The following is a 13,179-nucleotide window of genomic DNA, read 5'->3' as shown; positions in this document are numbered from 1 at the left end:
GCATATTTGCACCGATTTGCCTCTGCAGTGTTGGAAGCAGGAAAAATCCTGTTATGGGAGCAGGCTGGGCAGAAGCCCCGAGAGCAGCAGGCTGTAATTAGGGGCAGGCTGCACTTGCAGGCTGCACCTTCCTCTGCATCCTGATAACTCCTCTGTGCAAGAGACAGCCTTGAAAAATGCTCCTGAGCAGAAAGTATCCCTAGCAAAGCGATGGTATTTAAAGGGATGGAATTTGTTGTTTTCTCTTGACTTTTTTGGGGAGGGATGGGGTTGTCAAGCTAAAATGCTATTTATAGAGATGCTTCTCGAAAGGTTTTCTTTTTTCCCTCCTCTTTCTGTGCACATACTAGCACAGCATAGACAGAGCAAGGTTTAGCTTTGGCTAAGAAATACCAGTTTTTGTAGAGCCCTGCGTTATGCCAGAACACAGAGCAGAGACTGTCACAGGAGCTCCCACTCAGACCAGGTCCACCTCCTCCTGTGAGGACACGCTCTGCAGAGACACCCTCTGTACCCCCTGGCTCATGGCTGCGGCCCCCCTCACCACCATGCCCTGGGAGCACAGCCAGCAGTTCCTTCTCTTAGAAAACCACTTCTTCCCTGGCAAGGCTCCTTTACAACCGCCGCAGGCTCGGCATCGCTGCTGCCCTGGACCTTGCCTGGAGCACCGTGCAGCAGTCCTGGAGACCTGCAGGGCTCCTGCTCCAGCTGCTCCTCATCAGCTTGAACGCCTGTTCTGGGTGTCTAATTGTCCTCAAGCTGCTGTCACAGGCTGGGCACAGAGTCTGGAAACAAGGTCTGCCACCCCAGCACAGACCTGGGCTTTATTTTGGTTTTTGTTTGTTTCCTTACAAGCATTTTTTAAATCTTAATGCCATACGGTTTCTGTCTACTACAGCTTGTGGAAGGGGCTGGCCAGCTGAAACATCCTGACATCCTTTATACCTGTAAACCACAGTCTTACACCTATCTGAAGGCTGGGCCAGGAGCCCCTTGGACTGTCCTCCTTCCTCTGCTGCACTGAGAAAATCTGAACCAGGATGATACGTTAAATTCCCTGGCCCACATTGCCCTGCTGTCCAGAATGGCACCATCACACAGCAACCACCCCGAGCTGCCCAAGGTAAGACCTCTCTTTTCAGGTGTTTCTTGCCAATGATCCATGTTTGACTGTGTTTCAAGAATAGCTTTACGCTATGGGTAATGCTGGAAGGTCCTTCTCCTCCCTGCCTTTCCTGGGGACCAGCCATGGAACCAGTGGTCCATCCGGGCATGCTGTGGCTGCTGCACCTGGGTAACCCAGAGGGGCACCTTTCGGGGCTGGCTCTGCTCATTCTGCATGGCTATGATTAGAGACTTAATACAAATTAAAGGATTATAAGCATAATAACGCACAGCAAAACTACTAATTTCCAGTGGTTTCTCTTTTTAACAATAAAACATAAGCCCTTTACCAGATGGGTTTTACAAAGAAGGGCTCTGAAGAAGCAGCCATGAGGAAAGAGCAGCAGAGCGGAGGGATGAGAAAATGGAGCAGGTTCTCATTAGGGTGCAACGCATGTAATAATTACTTGAGGAAGCACAGGGGATGGCAGGGCTCATTGCATTCTGGATCCCACAGCAACTGCAAGCCTGCCTGCATGTGCAGCTGCTACAGTCCTGGAATACAATTTTTGCAGCTCTGTCTAACCCAAACATCCCTTGCCCTTTCCTTCCCAGGAACTCTTGGGAACCTATAACTGTTCCAACAGGCCGCATGTTTTTTTTTTTTTTTCTTCCCCTTGGTGCTGAACTGCTTGATAAAGCAGTTACTGCTCAAAACCAGGATTTTAGGCAGCTAGTTCAAATTTGACACCCAGCAACATGGATTAGTCAACTTTACGCCATAGTCATCACTCCAGCTTCTTCAGCCTCCCTTGACAAAACTCACATAAGCATCCCTGTGATGCTATTACCAGATGTTCTGGTTTTCCATCCTCACAATTTGTCTTATTGAAGGGATCCACCAAAGATCCTCTGATCTGCTGGCATGTCCTTCAGGACTCCCTTACTGCAGCCCATGCCAGCCCAGGCAGGTGGCAGGTTTCTGGGCTCCCAAACCTCGATGCAGAACCTTCTGCAAATGTTAAATCCACCCACCCCTACCCATCGCCATCACACATCACTAACATCACCCATTTCAAACTGTTTTGAGGAAGGTTAAGAGTTGGCTGGTTGAAGCCAAGGTTGTGACTAATATTTTTTGGGGGAAAGTACTCTATGTCAAAACAAGTGAATAGTGAAGTGGAGACATGTGGTACAGAGATGTGTGGAGGGAGGGAGGGGCTTTCTTGTGCCAAATTTCCCTTCTCCCTAAAAGGAGAACCCAAGTTGCCTTATTTCTTAATGCAGAATGAGACAGAGAAGGAAAACTTCCTTCTTTACTTCTTTTAGATCCTCGCATTTCTAGAAAGCTGCTGAATCACACCCTTATGATATGCTGTCATGGAAATGGACCCCCTCGGCTTCTACTCGTGGCCGCTGTGGGCCAGCCCACTGGGTGGGTTTCATAGCTGTTGGAGCCAGAAGAGCCCCTTACGTGCATCCCACCTGACCCTTGTGTAGCACAGGCTGTAACGACACTGCTGCGCCACAGCGATCTTTTTCTCATTGCTCCTTCCCGCAGCAAGAGGCTGCAGGTTTGAGCCTTCCTGAGCCTTCCCCCAGCCAGAGCAAGCTGTGCAAGCAGGCACACGGAAACCTGCAAGAAAAGCCAGTGGAGTCCAGGCCCAGGGGCAACTGATGCATCCAGCAGACGACAGCAGCAGGTCCATTCCTTACGAGCTACAAAGAGAATGAACCAGAGTCAGGTATGTTATGTGGAAAAATCTGGGTTCTGTGACTTCGTAAGTAAAATAAAAACAATTATTCTTAGTCATCTAGAGCAGGCAAAGGACTCAGCCTTCATACCTACTTTGCTTCCAAAAGTTATTCAAGCCCTATGGAGCCACATATATTTGCTTATTAACTATGTGACTGCAATAGCAAAGCCGCCTTCCTCTCTCTCAAGCTCAAATGTGGTATGTAAAATGGCAGTGCCTTTTATAGCCCTGTGCCCACAAAGACTCAGCTGCAGAAGTCATTTCCTATTTACATCAAAAAAAAAAAAAAAAAGCACAGTTCAGCAAAGATTGCTACGACTCCAGCCAGCAAGGTGCTTTCTGCAGGTGTGGATGGGTGATTCACCCTCCCGTCAGCAGCCAGGGGCCCGGCTCCAGCCAGCGCCTCTGCCCACAGGTTATCTTCATCCTCCGGCTTCCAGTGCTTCCCCAGGCCTAGGCAATCCCAAGCACACCCAAATAAAGTCCCAAATCAATCCTGTCTGGCCTCACCCTCTTTCCCAGCAGAGGGTTTGGACTGTTTCCATGTTTCTCTTCCTCCCAGAGGAAGTCTTTCTTAAAAGCAACTGACTGCCTTTGAAAGCCTGAGCCAGAAGATCGGACTTCGCCTGCTGCCCCGCTCTCCTTATCTCTTCTGATTAGAGTAACAACCCTCCAAGTCTCTCCTACGCCCCAGACAGGCTTTCCTCTTCCCCCACAAACAGCATCCCCTTCGAGGGACCAGCCCTATTACCAGCTCCTGCCCTCGTTAACCCTTTCACAGCCCCTGCCCTCTTTGTGCTCTCGGCCACACAGCACGGATGTTGGGAGCAGCAGGCGAGCTCTGCGGCGCGGGGAACCCGTCCGGGGGCATCCAGCCAGTTCCTACTGATAACACCACCGAGGCAGCAAGGAATTAGGAGCTGCACACGGAAATAAAACATCCCATGGTATAAACAGCTGGCTGAAGCCCGTCAATTTTGCCTACTCTTTAAAAACTCATCGGAAATACTAAAATACACGGATTTTTTGCTAGCCGTCCCTTGGGAACACTAGTGTTGTTCCCAGCCAGCAGTGAGGAGCTGTCAGGATGCCCAGAGCATGACACAACTGGCTCAACGCCCCTGACAACCCCAGTTTCACTGGAAATCACGGTGCTGGGCTGGACAGTCTGGTGCTGTGGCTTTGCCACCGTCCAGACTTCAGCCCGCTCAGTGTGGATGCACAGTGAAAGGCACTTCCCAAAGCCAGATTTTACAAAAATGAATTTTACCACTGCCACCTAACCAAAAGCAGGACTCATTTCAGATAATCTTCACAGATAGGTACAGGGGAAACACAACCCAGGCAACCTCAGGAACAACGCACCTTAGCAGAGATTGCTCCATTAATCACTTTGGCTGTAACTCAGCATCACCAAAATTAGAGAGGTCTGAGGCTAGCTTTTCAATCTGAGAAGCCGTGTCACATTGTGACTAGATACTGTGCTGAAATTCAGCTGCCGGAATTATGGAGGTGGAAGACCTTTATTTAGCCTGATCTTCCATCGTGAAACCTCCCCCAGACTTCCAGCAAAACCCTTCTCGGAGCATGTCAGAGTGCTGAGTAACAGGACCAGTTCAGCTGACTGGCGTGACCTCCAAGCTGCTTACCCTTGTGTAGTTTGGATACCAAAGTATTCATCAGAAAGTAACGTCCTCAGAAAGTTGGTGGGAGACCTTTAGTTTTCATTTTCTTACGGATTTTTTAAATACAAATAAATTATATTTCTATTGGCAAAGAAAACACTAAAACCTCCTTTAACCATACAACAATTTTGAAGAACATTCTGCATTTGCTTCGGCGGTGCTCTTCCCTCTCCTACGGCCAGCGATGGCTGTCATTTTATTAATCTCTTAGCAACATTTATGAGCATGAATTTGTGCAGTGCCGGGGTCACCACACCCACTACCAAATCACACATCCACACAGCCAACTTTCCAGAGAAAAGAAATAATAATAATAAAAAAAATCTACTCTTTCAGCATCTCATTCTCACTACTCAAACATTACTGATTTGGGGTGGAAATTCCCTGGCAGGAGCTTCTGTTTCCATTTCTGCATGTTCCTGAGAAAAGTGGTGAAGAAAGTTTCAGGGTACGAGCTGTGGTGTGCTAGAGCCACAGCCTCACCCAGGACTCACTCAGACTCTTTGAACATAACCCCAGCATGGGTTAAAGTTGGGGCAACGATGGGGACCGCTTTGGGATGTCTGTGTTCACTGAAGCTAACGGGGCTCTCACCGCCTGAACGGTGGTGATCTCAGGCTCCAAGGCAGGAGAAGCCACAACGTGGTTTTGTGAAGAGGTGGGTGCACCTGCACGCCTTCCGTACAGGCAGACAGACATCCATGCCAGACCAGGCTCAGCTCACATAGTGGCAGCAGGAGCCTTCATCCTCAGGTGGAAGAGCGTGTCATCACACAGCACTCCCATGTCAGGAATCACCTCCTGCCTCTGGCACAGGCTCCAGCTCCCAACTAAGAACAAGATACAAGTGGCCCAAGGGCCAACCTCCATCCCACCTCACTACAGAACAACATGTGGCTCAAGAGGCACCTTTCGCTCACACATTACTTTCCCCGTGCATTGTGTCCTCCACTCAGTGCTTCCACAGAGCTGTAGTGATGCCACCAGGGCTGACAGGAGGTGGAAGACAAGGCAGCAGCATGGCCACACCACCGATGGGACATTCATGGTCCACCATCCCTTCCCATCACTGACCTATCATGTTTGTTTCCAATTGCAAAAGACAGAACCCCTCCCCGCTCCGAGCCTGCTGCTGGCCACATACCGAGGGCAGCTGAGGAAGAAACAGTGACTCAGAGGAGGGGAGACTTCCAGGTCAGGCTGGCTTTGGGGGAACTGCCAGCGCCCTGTCCCACGGGGGAAGTGAGATGGGGAAGCGGAGCGAGCTGGCACAGGAGGTCAGCGACAGGTCAGGTGGGCATGCACAGACATCTCTGAACTGGCCTTCAGATGGAATTCAGAAATGAATGCTTGCTTGTCTGTCGCTCACAAGGGTGTACGACATGAGTGGATATAGATGTATGTCTGTCTAGATGCCCCACTCCCCCAGCTTTTGGAAGATAAGGTTGGTTTTTTTACTTCTATTGCCAGTGCTACCACTCAGTTGTCATATTTTATCTCTGTGGACAGTTTCCGTATCAAATTCTGCCAGTAAAGTGCTCTGGGACTTTTTAGTACAAAAAGCGCCATGTAAGTTTAAAACTATCTCTCAGTGCCATAAAATTACTTAGAAATAATGTAATCTCTTCAATTCTGGAAACTCAGCATGATGCAGGATTTAATCTTTACCTGTCATTGGCCAAGTACATTCTTGTACTCCACCAAGATGTCTTAGCAACTGCCCTAAAGTGAATACAATGCCACAATTTCTGCTGTTAGGCTGACGATTGATTGATTTTCACTGCTTGGATAAAGAGAAAGAAAGAAGTGAAATAGTGAAATGAATAGAAGTGAAACCACTGGTTATGCTGAAAACACAGCTTTGTTAGGAGAACTGCACTACCCACCATTTATCGCAAAATCTGATTTCTGCAGCCTGGATGGCAATGCCTCGTCACTTAAATGTCAGATTATGGCCCACAACACCCAGAAAACCACAGCAGTACAAATCCACAGCTGTTCCCTGCCTCCCTTTCCTTAGGCAAAGAATTAGGAACAGTGAAAACAAAATCATGGGACCGAAATAATAAGAATTAAAAAAAAAAAGAAATCACAAGACGGGTGGTTTGGAGCTGGGCAGCGCAGGGAGGGTGCCCGCAGCTGGAGCACCGCGTGCAGCACGGCGCAGCCTTTGTGACGCAGGGACCAGCGCTCAGGCTCTTGCTGCCTCGGCACGCCATGCAGGACCTTTTCAGCTGGGATTTCTCCCTCCTTTCGCTTTTTCCAGCTCCTGAAGTCTGCACCTGAACAGAGGGCACAGAGGAGCCAATCTGATTTACTGAATTTTACCCTTTTCTCCTATAAGGAAACTTCCTTCCCCCCCCCCCCCGCCCCGAAAATTTCAAAACCTGTACATTTTGGGGCTGAAAGCTCCTCAGTGTGCCTTCAGCTAAAGATGGACTTTGACTTCCCACCTGCCACTTGGGGACTGATGCAAGCAGGATAGCGAGCAAGCTGACTCCCATTTCCCAGGAGACGGTTCAGCCAGATTTAGGAAAAACTGAGCAGTCTCCTGTGCCAGGACCCATCGCAGATGCTGGTGGAAAGGCAGGGATCTAGCTCGAGCACTTGAAGACTGTGCTACGGCTCATTGCCAGACGATGCAGCAGAAGAGTCCGTGATCGGCAGCAGGCACAGACGCTGGGCTCAGCTCTCCACGGGGACCCCCAGCCGTTCAGGCTCTGCACCTAAATATGTAAGCTGGGTTCCCCTTGCCCTGGTCTGCATGGGAAAGAGAAGCATTTCACCTCACCTGCAGAAGTCCTATTACTCCCCAGTGACTACATCAGGACCTCAGGTAGCTTTTCTCCCACCCTGTGGCCCCATACATCAGAGGAGATGTTTGGTCAGATGTGTTGTCCACTTCTCCACTGTGGCTGGAGTCAGGGAAAACCCCAGAATAGGAAGGGATGGGGTGTGACCTCATGCAGAAACACCTCACCAGGAGGCAGATGCTCTGTGGTCTCTCCCACGCAGCATGACCCGAGCACATGTCACGTATGCTGGCACACGTGCACAGCCATGGGGCTCCCTCTGTGTGCCTACAGCAGGACGGATGCCATGCAGTGGGATTTCTGCATTAGGAAAGATGATCGGCTGACCTTCAGAAGACAGATACAATTTTCATTACCTCAAGTGCAGGTTTTTACGGTGAGACAAGCACCGTGCAAGTGACCTCTCGCTTGGGATGTACGTGGAGACCAGCCGTTCAGATCTGCTCTGTCTTCCTCCCACCATTACCCCTTATAAATCAGTCCTGAAAGCCATTTTCAAAAACTTCAGGCTAAGGCCACTATGTGTTCCTTGGCTCCATCACAGTGGAATTCATCACTGGTAAATTATTTTGCTAAATCCATTAAGCAATTCAACCAGAACAGCACAAGAACCCCAAATATATGCTGTGTTTGTGGCAGCAGGCAACCTGCACATTCCCTGAGCGCCTCTGCATTCAGAGGTGACAGAACTGTTAACTAATATTGGCAAATCAAACTTTGCAACAACCCAGATCGTCTGACTCCTGGTCTTGTGCCTTGATCACAAGACAATCTTTCCCTCTGCAAGAGCACTGAGAGCGAGGGATGAAACATCACTTCTGTTGCCCAACACCTCCCCCACGGACATGTTCCACTCAGACCTTGGTATACATGGAGGAGAGCCAAGAAACGGATGTAATAACAAAAGTAATTCCTGGGCAGCCTCTTGCAGGGCTCTTCTATAAGCTCTGGGCAGAAGCTCTGAGCTATCAAGGTTTTTTCACTCCCATCTTGGTAATCCTGGATCTTCACAGCACAGATTTAGGACTGAGGTGAACCTCAGGCAGGGCAGCCTGCACCATGAGGAATACCAGATTTGGCCATATGAAGTCTTGTTTCTTAGGGGGAAAAACCAAAGATAACACCCTGGAAACTAAACATGACTTTCTTTATTCTTTCTTTTCCTTCTTATGAGGCCAATGAGGCTGCTGCATTCTTGAAAAAATACAAATGCAATCCCCTCGATTAATTTATATGGAAACTGGCTCCAGCCTACAGTAAGGATTCAGTATCAGAATAAGTTTTGCACAATGGAACATCTCTATAAACTGAAAACCCTGTGGATTCATCTGTTCAGGATATCCCTGTTTCCTGATCCTAACCCAAAGCCCACTCAGAGCCTTTCCACTGGCTGCAGTGAAATTTGGATCAGATCAGCTAAACAGAGTTGCTACTGGCTTCTCCGCAAGCTCCAGCAAAGCAGTCAGCCCCGCGGCCTTAAGGGTACACAGGTACCAGTACCGGTCAGACTGGTGACAACTAGGTGCCCATGTCAGCCTGGGAGCTGAGCCCTGCTCTCCCTCTGCTGCTGGTCCCATCTCCGGCACCGCACAGGGGAGCAAACTGTGGACTGCATGGACCGGAGACGCTCAGGCTCTCCAAGTATCATAGACAGACATGCTCCTTGCTTGGTTTTAATTTCTAAAAAGGCAGAAGCAAAGCCAAGGAATGTGTTGTTGCTACTGATATTCTGGGTCGGCTGCTTGCTTTGCTTGTATTTACATGCTTTGGGGAGTCATTCCCTGTCTTGCAGAACTGCTTTCATGCGGTGTTAATATTTCTCGAGCATCCTGCGGCTCACTCCACTCTCTTTCTCATTAGTCAAGTGACTTTTCCTTTCTGTAATCAATAATGACCCTCTCCAGAACTAGCTAATCTGAGGGGGGCGGGGGGGGAAGGTGTTATCGATCACATTTTTACTGATCTAAACTGAACTGTCTTTCCTAAGGAGACAGACAACATGGCTTTTCATTACCCTACTCCCTTTCCTTTGGCTTGACCCGTTTCCTTTCTTTTTTTCCCCTCTTGCCAATTGAATCAAATCCTGTAACTAACCTTTAAGGGTTCCTTAGTCTTTATTTTGTTCCTATTAACCTTCTGTTTCTCTGGATAATTCTGCAGCCAAGAGTAGGTGTGACTCCCACGTTACAAGTCTAGCTGTGCTGTTGACTCATGTGCTGTGCTCGCAAAGCCAGCTCCTTTAATGGGAAGGCTTATGCAATGTAGCGAGGTCTCCCAGAGCATATGCTCTTACTCGAGTTGTGAGATTTCTGCTTGTTCCCTCTGCTAAATGAGACTGAAAATGCTGGTGGGCCGCACAGAAGGTACACGCTATTTCATGAGCCCTTACTATGCCCTGAATCTGCACATGAGTCCCTGGGCCCCCGCACAGTCCATATGAAAGATACTTTGGGCAGAATCCCCCCCCTCTAGACCCAAAAATCAAATATTTGCAAAGCGATGCTTCTTGGCTCGGGATCATGGCGATGCTGCAGAGAAGCCAGTGCCCTCCGAGGGGGCAGGCTGGCTGCAGGCTGCCTGCCCTCCCAGAGCTCGGTAATCGCCCAGCGAGCAGCCCTGGCTTTTAAAGGCCTCTTTACAGTACACGGAAATTATATAAAGTGAACTCAACAGACGGTCAGATTTGGCCTGTCATGTTGGGAGGACTCTCACACAGATATTTTTTTTCAGGAGGGAAACCAGCAAGACATGGTGAAAAACACCCTATAGCTTTTAACTAATGTCTTTGAGATCTAGCCATCTGTTACCATGAAATTCAAGTAAGAAGCAGCCACCATTTTGAAGACAGTCGCTTAAAAATGTGAGAGAATTTAGCCCTTGATTCCTTGGACAGAAACCTGCTTCGATGCCCACCTGAAAGGCCAACGCACAAACTACAAACCTCTCTGGGTAAGATTGCATCTTCCTTGCAAGGCTGAGTAAAAGCTGAGCTAATGGCTACAAAACTCCTGACACTCCCGCTTCCCATGATGGAGGCAGTGAGAGCCAGGGTGGATGCAGGGGGCATGGACCCCCCTAAGCGGGACCTTGGTACCCCGGCACCCCTGGCAGGCAGCAGGCAGCCGGGACCGAGCGAGCTGGCGCAGGTCAGAGCAGCCTCTGCTATTTCCTGCGAGGCTGACTGCCACCCAGCCCGTAAACTCACAAGATTCATAAAACGCAAAAATAAAACCTTGCAGAAAGGAAAAAAAAACAAACATCTCCTGCAACAGAGCTGATGTACTGCCCGTTTGGGTTTTCGCTCGGGTTTCCCGCAGCATGCTTCGCAAGGGGCTTGAGGGCTCGAGGCAGAGCAGTGCGAGGCAGCGCTGCGTCACCGCGGCCCTTGGCTGGAAGTTCTCTGGAGAGCCGGCTGGAACGTTAACCTGGGGCTCGCTGCAACGCTCCCGGTGGCACCTTTCCCAAAAGGAGATTAAACCCAGCAGCTGCTGATATGGAAACCAAGTGTTTGAACTGCAGTGCACTTACATATGCTAATAGTGCGAAGCCACCGACTCCTGCAAACGTGATGCAGGAAATGACTAAACGTTTAGTGCTTGTTATTTAGCAGTATTCCTGGAGACACGTAGGTGGTGTGGACAGCATGGTATGTGCATTAAAGTGCAATTTAGGTCAATGATTCTTTGAAAGGACTATTCTTCGCCACCCCCCCCCCCCCCCCCCCCCCAGGGGCATTTGCTATTCAAAGATTAACTTTTCCAGCTATCTTTTCCAAACAGTTCCCATCAGCTCAGAATAAAATTAAAAAGGGGAAAAGACGATAGGAACTACCCTGTTTCAATACTGAAATATCTCTGCAAACTTCTTCTCATTTTATCTATTTTTAATGCTTACAAGAAGAATTTAAAAGAAGCTTTACAGGGAAGAGTGCATGTTTAGACAAAACCTATAATATTTTATAAGGTGTCTGAGTCTAACTTTTTAACAGGTGAACTGACAACCCAAAATGAAAACCAGACCTGGGAAGACCAGCCAAATACAGCCTGTGGGAAGGCATCAGCACAGCTTCAGCTTACACTGCAGCGTGCCAGGGCTGCGATCCTCCTTTTCCATGGACTCTCCAGTGCCCAGCAGTTCATGAAGCATCTCTGAGTATGCGAGGTGGTGCCTCCAGCCCTGTCCCAGCACCCAGGGGACCTCATTAGGAAACACAAATATTCTCCAAAAGCTGCCTAAAAGCTATTAAAAGCATGTGCTGCCTAAATCTATCATTGTATCATCTATCATGTGTGCATTACTGTAAGGAAAACCAGTACATCCACCACACTCAAATGGAGCTGAAGGCTCCTTGCCCTCCTGGGAGACAGAGAGACCCAGGGGAGATAAGGCTGCTGCAGAAAAGTGTTGCATCTCTGAGCACCGGAGTTCACCTGCAGTGGGAGCAGGCACACAAAACACCCAGGTTTCTCCCCAGTGCTGAGGGACTCTGGCACTGTTTTCAGCAGGAGTCCGAAAAATCCCAGACTGAAATCAGCGGCAAGTCTCCGGTGGGGCTGGGGGAAGGATTTACTGGGAGGGCAGCCCCTAACACAGGCTTCATGAAAGAAAATGTCTCTCTGCTAAAGAAAAAAAAAATTATTGATGGCAATGCAGTTTCCTGCTCCAGCACCAGCAGTAAGAAATTCAGAAGACCCTTTTCAAATGGGAATGAGACCAGGCAGAACACTGGTCCTTTCAGGTCACCTATTTTTTTCCACCCAAGGATCAGCTAAACAAAATCCCAAGAAAAGCTCATTGTATCCATTTAATTATTTAATCAATAGCACCGCTTTCAAATTTCCTCCTTGCCATCGCTCAAGAAAAGCCTGGTGTCCCTCACAGTATCAGTGATATCCAGGGGACCACAAAGCATTTTAGGGGGGACTGCTACAGGAGTTGAATTTAAGTTAAATTCAATTCAAAAGGCATTAAATTGCAGCCAGTGACAGAGTGAGGGGAAACAATAGCTATGACACTTGCCAAAGCTCACCCATGCATTTGGGTACAAAAGCTGGCTTTGAGGAGGGTGAGCACACTGCAGGGATGCCCAGGTTATTCCGATGTCTTTCCAAGAGCTCCAAGGGTCCTGCAGTTGCCAGCTGGGCGCAAGCAGGGGTGGGTAGGAGGGAGTTCAGTGGATCATCTTCTCCCCAGGACATCACCTCCAGCAGCCTCCTGCCCTGGGCATGAACCTGTCCCCTCCTGACCCAGCAGATCCCAACACCAGTTTAGTCATCCTGACATTTAACAGTGCAGACTGGCTGGCTACTGCTAACTATTGTTGAACTGGGAGAGGGATCACAACTAAATTTAAGCCCAAATAATTTTTAAAAGCTTCTTACTTTCTTTTGCGAAACTTGTCTTCAAGTGTTTCACTTATGCATGCGATGTAAGGAAATAGCTGTGGATGACCCTGAGATGCTATTAATGGTCACCAGGCAGCGCTTGTCTGTCAGATAACATCTTCTGAGAAGAATTTTTCAAATCATTGGGAAATCTCAGATGAACTTGAGATGTGTCTCTGAAGGCTTACATCAGCTGGGTACACGTCTCTTTGGATAGCTAGTCAGGACGGATCAGACCCATGGTAAACAGAATGCGCTTTTGCACGAACCACAGCTGTAATAAAACTTCCTCATGGCAATAGGCTGTGGAGATACGTTGGGCGTGAATCTCATGGGAGAGTCAAGAGGCATGAAAACCCAATATAAAATGCAAAAGGACTCGGAATAACCCCTTTGATTATGCAAAATGACATGTAACTGTCTTTAGTTTTCTCAT

General features: G+C 48.7%; 1 long non-coding RNA gene across 1 annotated transcript; it reads left to right on the top strand.

Moving 5' to 3' along the window:
• The first annotated feature begins 627 nt into the window (after window positions 1-627).
• Window positions 628-11,609, top strand: LOC129735959 (uncharacterized). The gene is made up of 4 exons (XR_008731988.1): window positions 628-1,123; window positions 2,666-2,849; window positions 10,090-10,308; window positions 11,348-11,609. It is a non-coding gene; the product is annotated as an uncharacterized LOC129735959 (long non-coding RNA).
• Window positions 11,610-13,179: the final 1,570 nt, after the last annotated feature.

Source organism: Falco cherrug, chromosome 4 (assembly GCF_023634085.1).
Source record: "Falco cherrug isolate bFalChe1 chromosome 4, bFalChe1.pri, whole genome shotgun sequence".
In the NCBI taxonomy this organism is placed as follows: Eukaryota; Metazoa; Chordata; class Aves; order Falconiformes; family Falconidae; genus Falco; species Falco cherrug.
Note: the sequence above shows the minus strand (reverse complement) of the source record. Positions and strands in the feature narration are given on the sequence as shown.